General features: G+C 46.8%; 1 long non-coding RNA gene across 1 annotated transcript; it reads right to left on the minus strand.

Annotated features, from left to right (window-relative positions):
* Window positions 1-2,453: 2,453 nt before the first annotated feature.
* LOC132652764 (uncharacterized) lies at window positions 2,454-8,678 on the minus strand. Its single transcript, XR_009590331.1, has 3 exons — window positions 8,553-8,678; window positions 6,304-6,461; window positions 2,454-3,404 (listed from the first exon to the last, which is right to left on the minus strand). It is a non-coding gene; the product is annotated as an uncharacterized LOC132652764 (long non-coding RNA).
* Between the last annotated feature and the right edge of the window lie 2,017 nt (window positions 8,679-10,695).

The following is a 10,695-nucleotide window of genomic DNA, read 5'->3' on the forward strand; positions in this document are numbered from 1 at the left end:
AGTCAATCGGCCCTTTCACAGGGGTCACACACATACACATATCCTGCATATCAGATAGTTACATTATGATTCATAACACTAGCAAAATTACAGTTATGAAGTAGCAATGAGAATCATTTTATGGTTGGGGTCACCATGACATGAGAGGCTGAGCATTAGGAAGGTTGAGAATCACTGTTCTAGTGGGCTATCCTGTGCTATCTCTATAATGAGTGGAATTAAAGTTGCTATTTTCTTACATTTTTTCCCCTTGGATATCTATATTTGAGCTTTTTCTAAAACGACATATACTAGAATAATGAAATACATTGAAATTCTGTCCAGAATTTTCACAGTAACACTTTCTAAAATGTTGCCCAGAGCCTCTGAGTGTCACAACTAAGGACACAGAAAGAGAAGACGGTGTCAAGTTCAGGGATGCTGAGTCAGCTGCTCGTCCAGCGAGTACATGCTCACGCAAGCTGCTGTGTGTCCAAGGACACAGATGGCTCCAAGACAGGGACCACCGCACTTCCTATCCCAGAGTGCTCACGGGATCTTTCCTCAGCAGCCTCCTCACTATGCATGCTCTGTCCATTTGCTCAGAGGGAGCAGACCATCTCGTGTGCCCCATCTGTCTCTCTGGATGTTCCTACTCTGCCGTGTAGCACAGTTAGGTGGGCTTGTGTCTCATTCTGGTCTGACAATGGGCTCTTGAGGGCTTGAGGGTATTTATGAAACCCTGCCAGTGTCCACCTCGCTCCAGGGGCTGGATGGGCAGCTGAGAAATGAATAGTGAATAAAGCAATAATGAGGGAATGAATGAGTGACATGTCATTGAACTTTCAGTGAACAAACCAAGTCAGCCAAAGTGAACTTGGAGTTTTAGCCAAAACAGCAGTTCATACCCTCAACACCTGCCCTGTCTCTACCCTGCATTCATTCCTTGAGCTACAACCCATTTGAGTTTCATATTTTATGTAACATGAAATCCATTTTTTTTTACATCAGTAAAGGCAAATTTTCATCTCTTACATTTACTTGGGCCTGAAGTTACACATATTGAAGAAATGGCCCTGTATGCATTCTCTGTTCTCTAGAGAAAAAGCTACAGTGGACCCCATTTGGTATATTAGAGGTGTCTTTTGATAAATAAACTTTTCACACCTCAAATTATAGCCCAGGCATTATAGACACAGTTCTAGTGGGATTTTCCTGAAGTGTCCTGCGAGCCGAGATTTTCAAAGCAAGTGACAGACAACGTTACTTGCACGTGTAAATGTTACTGTATCAGATTTTCTGAAAGTAAAACATGTATTTTAGTCCAGTATGCCTTCAGTTTAAAGCACGAGTACACACAGCCTCCACAAGGAAGTGTGGGTAAATCAAACGACACCAGGAGTCAGGATTTCAGCAGAGGAACTCTGGACTTGGGGTGATAGTGGCTCCCACTTGCTCTCAGCCGTCTGCTTTGGCAGGTCCCAGCTGGGGCACTACCGCTTTCTTCCGGGTCGTCCATCACAGTTCTTTATCCCTCTCGTTCTGCTTTTGCAGACGTTTAGCTGCCCCACAAAGCTGACTTCATAGGCCTCTGTCAGCTTTGACCCGAGGTGCGCTGTCGCCGCAGGCCCTCCCTGCAAAGCTGTGGTCCCTCGCTTGCTGCCGGGAGGTCTAGCCTGGACAGCTTTCCCACTCCAGCAGAGGAGACCCACAGGCTGGCAGGCAGCGAGGGGCTGCAGATGGCGGATAGATCACAGGCCAGCAGCACCGCCGCAGACCTACAGCTCCGTGCCGCCTGTCAGGGACACACGAGTGACATTTTTGTTATCTAGGCAGAAGTCGCGTTCAGGTTAAACTGCAAGTGTCACCATGTCACCGACTTCTCCACGGAGCCAGAGACAGGCGTTCCGTATCAGTGAGAGGTCTGTCCAAGCAGCCTGATTCCTGCAAGCCATGATATGTCCAGGGCAGCACAGGCAGCCACCAGCGCTGGGATCAGGATGCTCCCTGAGCTTGTGAGGAACAAAGACAGCCGCTTAAGTCCCACACGGAGGAAAGAGCTTGACAAAATGTCCAGCTACTTCAGAGGCACATTTGCAAGCACGTGCAGTGTGCTGTTAATTAAGAGTTTAACTTGGGAACTAGACTGGTGTGGTATGCTGTTTCCACTCTCGGAAACACAACTCAAAGGAGCTAATAAATAATCCACGAATGCTAATCTTTTCAAGTCCTTTCAAAGGCTTGAAGTCATCAGCCTCAATAATTGCAAATGCAGCGGCTCAAGCCCAGCTCCATTAAAATGGAAAGGTGCAAACTGATTAAAGATACTGGAGGTTTTTGATAGAAGCCTTAAATTCAAATGTCACATCATTTGTTTTTAGCAAATGGAGTAATTACAATAATATTTTCTTCATTTTTAAGGTCAGATCTCTTAAATTCTACACGCCTTGATTTACATGCGGCCATGATCACCTTCCTCGCCTTCATCAATTAAATGTGTGTGTTGCTCAAAGGTAACAGCCACTCATGTTCTCTCCAAAGGAGAAATAAATATCCCAGGTGTCTAGCTACAAGGTTGGAAGGGAGACTTATAACATTTCATTTCAGATATCATTAATAAAATTGAAATTAACTTTATTTTTCACCCCTGAACTCATTCTTGCTGAGAAAACATAGGTTTTGTTTAAAGCAGAGATTTTTTTCCTCCCGACCCGCTGTATCTATTGCAAATCTTTTTTTTTTAATTTAAGTGTTCCTCAATGATTACATCAATTTTTTTTTATTGTTTGCTTTGTGTGTATGTGTGTGTGTGTGTGTGTGTGTGTGTTTAAGGTGTTTTGTTTGTTTGGTTGTTTGGTTTTTCTAGACAAGGTTTCTCTGTGTAGCCTTGGCTGTAATGGACTTGCTTTGTAGATCAGGCTGGCCTTCAACTCACAGAGATCCACCTGCTTCTGACTCCCCGAGTGCTGGGCTCATAGGTGTGCATTACTGTACCTGGTTATATCATTGTTTTTCTTTTTTAAAAGAAGGTCTTGAAGCTTTAATACCTGAAGGAAATTTTAAGAATATTTCTGTCTTATGGTATTTGAACAGACACACCCTTTTCTAGAGCTTTGGAACACTCCTGAGAAGTTTCGCATCAAGAACTTTGTAAGACGTTACTGTTTCAAGTGACTCTGGCCCTTTAAATGAGCCAGGAAGGGGAGGGGAAGAAACTTGTCTTTGCTTACTATAAATTAAAAAGGTTTCCTTTTGCCTGTGTCCCAGCTGTCAGGAGTTAAACTCCGGATGTCAGTCCGGGAGCAGAAGTTAAGTGATGGTGCCGGAAGCAGTCAATCCATTTGTTTAGGATGGCTCGCCTGCTTAGCGGGACCCCAAACCTCCAGATGGACCATTCTTCTGTGCTGTCAAAATACTTTGGTTTCCTGCAAAACAAAAGGATTAAGAGCAATTAATTCAAGGAGCCAGGTGATACTGACCAAAGAGGAATCCCCTGACTCAGGCAGGGATGGGTTGTTTCCCTCCCCCCCAAATAGTTGCCTCAACAGAAGAACCTGGCAAAATGTTCATCTGCCAACATGGCAGTCTGGAGACAGGATGCAGTAGTCTATCCTGCAGTGTTCTGGTGGGCCACCCTAGGGAAGAGGTGTTTTATGTTACGAGTGAGCACATGGAGGTGAGCGTTGGAGCATATAGAAAACCTAGGACAGGAGCTCCTGCAGTTCTGCATTTCAGTCCTGCTTATATCATCTCGGTAACCTTGAACCTTAGGACCTACAATCGCTATATTTTCCCCAAGACTCAGTCAGCATCGCCCTGTGTCAGATGGGATGGCTACTTCCTTTACCACACCGTTATGAGAGTTGAAGGAGGGAACAGACTTGGCACACAGGCAAGTGGCGTAATGGTTACCACCAAGTACGTGCATTAGATCTGTAACAGCCTCTGCAGGGCTGGAAGGGCTTCTGAAGGGCTTCTGATCCAGCCTTCCCCCTGCGCCAGAATCTCACACACATCCTACTGCTCTCAAAGCAGGATCCTGGAAGCCCAGCTTACTGAACAGAGAGCAGCCTGGTTTGAAGGGAGGATTTTCAATGCACTGCAGTCAGCAATGGGTAGTGGGTACTCTACCAAGTAGCAATATAGCCCTGAAGTGACAATGCAGGAGAGAAGAAGGAGTTTGCAAATATCAGGAGAAGTGACTTACGGGTGCGATTATATGGCCTTGGCTTTGGGAGGCTTTGACAATGAGGCTAAAAAGAAAGGAGGATGTGAAGGGGTACTAGGCTGAAAGAAATGAGGTGATGTGTGGGTGAGACCAAGCAGCTGGCTGAAAGCTACTTTTCTGTTTGGCATCCGAGTATATCCCTTTGTCCAGGACAGTGGTTCTCAGCCTTCCCAATGCTGTGACCCTCCTTTAATGAACAGTTCCTTGTGTTGTGGTGACCACCAACCAGAAAATTATTTCCATTGTACTTTCATAACGGTATTTTTGCTACTGTTATGAGTCATAATGTAAGTATCTGATATGCAGGATATCTGATACGTGACCCCTGTGAGAGGGTCATTTGACCCCAAAGGGGGCACAACCCATTGATTGAGAACCGATTTTGTTTGGTCTTTGTTTGTGGTCTTCTCAGCTCAAAGTGGTTTTGGTGGGCCCTTATGCAGGACACTTATCACCCGCATTTTCCCACATGTGTGGGAAAGCCAGGCAAAGCAGCTGATACTGGTGGAGTATCAATTCTTGCTGTGCTATGCTGGGTGTTGAACCAAGTCCTCATGGATGCCCTCGGAAGTAGACACTGAGGCTGTCTCCACTCATAGGTAAGGACACGGAGTCACTAAGGGGACCAGGAGGGTGCAGTGGGGGTGGGTTTCTTGTTTTGACAGGGTATCATATAATCAGGCCGGCCTTGAATTCCCATGTGATCCCCCAGTCTCTACCCCAGCAAGTGCTGCGGCTGCAGCTGTGTGCCACCTGGTCTTCTGTGCTACTGAGGGTGCCCAAATCCTCAAGCCAGACATGGGATTTGAACCATGGCCCTAGAGTTCTGGCCCTCAAGCTCCAGGAAGGCAGGTTAGTCTAGGAACTCACTACTCAGTAGTGATCTTGATGAGACCTAGGCCAGACTCCAATGCCCAGGCTGCTTCCTCCTTAGCAAAAACCTTGTCCAAACCATAAAGCAAAGGAGCAATGAGAGAAAGTTGTCTGAGGGTTCAGGGGAGCAAGGTAGGAAATACAACAGAAACTCTCCATTGATAGTACAAAAGCTTGTAAAAAAGCAAGCACTTTAAAAGTGCTAAGTATCTTAAAATAGCTTACGTATATTAGATAAAGGATCTTAGGACAACAAGGATAAACACCAAACTACTGTGTCTCTGAGAGATGGCTGGCTGGCCGGGGGGGGGGGGGAGAAAGTAAAAGACTTTTTAAGAATGGATTGTATGAAGGGAATTAATTTTTTTTATTTTCTATGATAATATAGAAATTATTAAAACATATTTATAATTTCAATATATTTATAATTCTGTATATTTATAATTAAAATCAATATATTTAAGTTTCTATATTATTCAAATTTTATTTTATTATTCCTTTTTTTCCTACTGGGTATTGCACACATCCAGTGAGATACATTCCTAACTCTTTTTTTTCTTTCAATTTTAATATCATTTTAAAAAAGGATCCCCCTAAGTTGCCCATGTAGTCCAGGTTGCCCTTGAACTTGGAATCTTATTGCCTCAGGCTCTCAAGGAGCTGAAATTACAGGCCTATTTCATGAGACATGGTTATTTGAACCTTTCTCAATAATATTGTGTGTGTTATATTTTGTCACACTTACAAATGGGGTCTAAACATATATAGAAACATAAAGTTCTTAAGTCCTAACAGTATTCTAAAGAAAAGTGAGTAATTCTAATATAGCTGGTCTCTCTCTCTCTCCCACTCCTTCTCTTCTCTCCCTCTCTTTCTGGGTTTGTGTATTGTGTGTGTGTATACAATCATATGGAGGAATCTTAGAAACCTACAGATACGGTAGGGTATGGCAGACCACTTAACCACTTAATTATTTCTCCTTTTAGAACAGGATAAATCTCAGTAAAGCTTCACAGATTTCTCGAGGCAATTCTGAAAACTTTAGAAGATGCAGGGGGAAAAATGAGAAAAAAAAGCATCTAATCTTAACAGGTTCTGTCAAAAACAGCCAATATCATATTCCTGCTGTTCCCCGAGCTTCTACTGATGGTCACCCCCACACACCCTCAGAAACAGCCAGCTGGACACACCAAGAGAAGCCAAAATCACAAACGAATACTCACCGGTGACATGTTTGGCATGATGGCCTGCCTCAGTTTACCCCTTCTGTGCTACCCAGCCTCGCTCTGAACTGTCTGTCTGGATGGAAAAGATGAACTCATTAGCCTCCACCGACGAGGAAACCCTGTCACTTGCTACAGAGTGGAAAACCATGGCAAGCCTGTGAAAGAGAAATAAGTCAGGTCAAGTGCAAAGACAAGTGTCACATGACGTCACTCATGTGGACTCTAAAGGGTTGGCCTCATAGGAACAGAGAGTACAGAGAGTACTTGAGGCAGGAGCCCTCGTGGAGGTACCAGGGAGGTTTTAGTCAAGGGATCTATAATTCCAGAGAGGAAGAAGGAGGTCCTGAGAGCTATTGATCTCCACAGTAACTATGGTTAATAACAATCTATTATTCTTGAAATCTGCTGTGAGGAGACTTTAAGATTTTAAATCACGACAAAAGCTACAAGTGTGCGAAGGAACGCATCTGTTAATTATCTCAGTGTAGTCATTTCAGAAAGTACACAGATTTTTAAATAGCTTATACATAAAAATGTACGGTTTCTGTCAGTCACAACGAGAGGTCTCTGTGGGTTGTCGTGTGTTCTCGTGTGAGGCACACGAGCGTGTCTGGGTATGGGTGCGCAGGTGAATTCATCTGTGTGGAGGTGAGACAGTGCCTCGTGTCTTTTTACAGTCTGTCTCCACTTTATAGCTCTAGGCTAGTCCATCTACCCTTGCAGAGCCCCGGCCTCTGCCTGCCCCGGAGCTGGGAGGACAGGCGGGATGCCACACCCACCCAGCACCTACCTGAGGTCCTGAGGTTGCAAAGGCCAGCCCTAACATTTGCACTGAAAGCACTTTACCCAAGGGGCTGTCTCCCCAGCCCTGTTCTGTTTTTAACATAGACCTGGGGAGATAGCTTCCACGAGGCCCTGGGGTTGGTCCGAGGCACTAGAGGTGGGGGGAGGGGAGAATCTAGATTTGAGTGATAGGTTATAGTCATCCAAGATGATAGCAATACTTGTCTTGATGGAGCCAGTGACACGCGTACATACATAGAACCAAGAGAGAGCCCTGACTAGGCACTCTGGTTTTGTGCACAGCCATACTGGTCCATTCTGATTAATTAAATAAAACAGACAAAGAGACCGAAGCTATATTAAATAAGTGCAGGGTTATCGGGAGCAGTGAGGGAGGGGGAAAGGGAAGAGGAGCTTGTGCTGGCAGTGGGGAGAGGGGGCAGGAAGGAAGGAAAGGGAGAGAAAGGGCAAAAAGGGTATGGATTATATAGGGAAGGGCCTCTGGGAGAGAAGCCCCGCCCCTAGGTAGAGGGCAGGGTATGGCAGCCATGCCCTGTAGCAGGTAGGGACTTTAATACCAGCCTTTTGTTGATAATAAATGGATAATGGGTGAAGAATCTCTTATGGTTACTTCCAGCTGAAATTGGAGCATTGATCTGGGGGAGAGCGGGGCAAAAAGCTGGAATGTTGGCAAGTCCCAAGAGCAGGCTGTTCTATTTGCTGTCTGGGATCCGTGAGACCATCTGCAGCTAGGAAACTGCAGGTCCAGCTTCTGCAGTCTGTGAGGGTTAGGCCAGAGCACCTGAGTTCTGGATGCAGCTCTTGAGGAAGCAGGGTGCTGGCACACACACACACACACACACACACATACATAAATATACAGAAGATTAGGGGCAGAAGATACAGTTAAGGAGTTTAACTCTTAGGTCCATGGTCTTGGTAGTTGGGGGAGGGGAGTCCTAAAACCAGGGGAAGAATTCCGCCCTCAGGAATAGGTAGGCTGGGAAACAGGCTATTGATTGGCAGTGGATCTTCTGAAGCTTACAAGAATCTTTGTTTTCCTAACATTTATTTTTTTTATTTTTTAAATGTATTCCTTTTGTATCCCAGCTGTAGCCCCCTCTCTCGTCCCCTCCCAATCCTGCCCTCCCTCCCTCTTCTCCTTCCCTGCCCCTCCCCCAGTCCACTGATAGGGGAGGTCCTTCTCTTTCATCTGACCCTAGCCTATCAGATCTCATCAGGACTGGCTGCATTGTTCATCTTTTTAAGTTTACAAAATGAGATAAATTGGCTTGGGAGACAATTTAAAATCTGAGTAATCTTAAAGCTCTGAACAGTCTTAATACAAAAACAGTAGCATAGTGGGGGAAGGTGTTTTTTATATACCAGAAATTACTTTCTTATCACCAACCTTAAAACACTTCTTGGGCCCTCAAACACTTTATCAGAAGCTTAGACCTTACCTCAGAAAGAAGCCTGGCTTTGTTCCAGAAGGACTCCTCTCGATCGAGTGGCCGAGTCTTCACAGAAGAGTCTGGGGCAGGGGTTGTGAACCCCAGAAGAGGCACCTGGCAGCAGCTGGAGGACAGGGCACTCACTGAATCCAAAGTTGCCTTAGGCAGAGAGGGAGGTGGGAGGAGAGAAGCCATTGGCCCACATTGCCGAGTTGCCCCGGTTGAGGTTATGGCAGTCCTCACCCTTGCCAGCCTTCCTCTGTAGAGCCACTAGTGGCAAACACCCACCTCTCCCTCCCCTTCGCCCTGCTCAAGGAAGGGAAGAGGATCTTACATGAGTTCAAGACTCAAATGAGAAACTGAGGTCTTCAGGGATCCCATTACCAGCGTTGGGGAAGTTCGCACACTCCAAGCACGGAGCAAAGCTGAGTCTGAAGGCGCCTAATCCACGTCAGATACCCACACACTATGCAAATAGGCAGGTGTGGACATGGGGGGTGAAAGGGAAAATACTCCTGTGACACAGGCAAGAAGGCCTGCTTTTAAGGTGACCTTTTAGCCGCTTAAGGAAAATGGAAGAGCTGGGCAGTGGCGGGGCTCAGGAGGCAGAGGCAGGGCTCAGGAGGCAGAGGCAGCCGGATCCCTGTGAGTTTTAGGTCAGCCTGGTCTAGAGATCAAGTTCTAGGACAGCCAGGACTACACAGGCAAGAAAAAGAAAAATGGAAGAATAGCCACTACCCCACCAGAGACACCAGCTGCAGGGTTAGAACTCCAACCCATGTGTGTGACAGCAACGAGGCTCGCTCTGCCTCAAACTGTGTAAGCCTGCTTCAGGGTCCGAGCAACAGGAACTGGAAATGTGCCTGCCCGAAAGCGTAGTAAAGTCTGAAGATAAATGGGACTAAACTAACCAGAGTAATTATTCAGTAAATGCTAGCTGGTACTGTAGTGATAAAGGTACATCATGACCTTGAAAGAATATTTTTCTGGAGCCACTCTAAGTGCTAATTGTTATCGTTATGACAAGCTTTAGTTCGGCCCACGTAGCAATTTACGGCTACAAAGGCAAGGAAGCGCCAGGCAGGCCCTTGATGGTATGGATTTGCTGTGCCGATGGCTTTCCTTCCAGGGGCAGCGAAGGGTTACCAGGCACCAAGGCATGATCAGACCTGACATTCCTCGTGATGGCCTTCCCTAAAAGCTCCCTAACCCAGCTAGGAATGCGCAAGGGCTTTCTCACAACAAACCCAAAGCCTCTCTCTGAGCCTCTGGTGTGAGGGAGAGAGGAAGGTTGTTGAGGGGACGGGGGCGGGGATTTAGCACTAGGAAGGCTTTCCCACTGGACATTTTTACAAGGCCGTTCTTAACTGGGCCTTTCTGATGGAGCCAGTCTGTCTTGCTTCATGGTTTGGAGGCGCGCGCAGGAGGAACGCTGTTACCCTGAAAGATGAAAGCTCTAAACCTGGACAGTGGCTGTAAGTCTACAGTGGATGCTGTGTGCAATTTATACACAACCCCAACCCCCATGGGCAGCTCAGCCTGGGACAGCTGAACCCTTGCAGCAATTCATGGCTAGCCTTTGGGGGGGGTATCCACAGCCTGAGGGAGCACGGGACAAGGGTGCCCGCCGGCCGGTTTCCCAGACCTCACCAGCTCCTTTGCCCCTGGGAAGAAACCATTTTCTCGCAGCTTCCCCTGGCCCCAGTGGCACGGACTCACATGCCGGATGTCTACTCACCACCCACAAGCCCACCAGCCTTGCTCCCATCGCTCTTCGCCGGTGAGCTGAGAATAGCATGAAGCCTCACCTGAGGCGGCCATGGGGGTTCAATGAGATGCTACGTGGGAAGAACCTGAGCCTATGCAGCAACTCCATATTAACCAACTGGGGGTTCAGCCTCTTCCTATGGAGTTCACTGGCTTTCCTGAGCACCGGCTTCGTGCCACACCTCATGCTGGATGCTTCATGCAGATTAACTTGCCATGTCTCCACTGTCCTGAGGGACAGCAAGGGAGCTAAGGTTTGAGGGCATATACCCATAATGCCCCAGACCCGCCGGCGCTGAATGCAGAGCTGGCATTTTAACCCTGTGGTTGTGACTTCCAGGTCTGGCTTTCCCTATGACACCCACCACACAGGACCGGTGTAAAT

Source organism: Meriones unguiculatus, chromosome 3 (genome assembly GCF_030254825.1).
Source record: "Meriones unguiculatus strain TT.TT164.6M chromosome 3, Bangor_MerUng_6.1, whole genome shotgun sequence".
Taxonomy (NCBI): Eukaryota; Metazoa; Chordata; class Mammalia; order Rodentia; family Muridae; genus Meriones; species Meriones unguiculatus.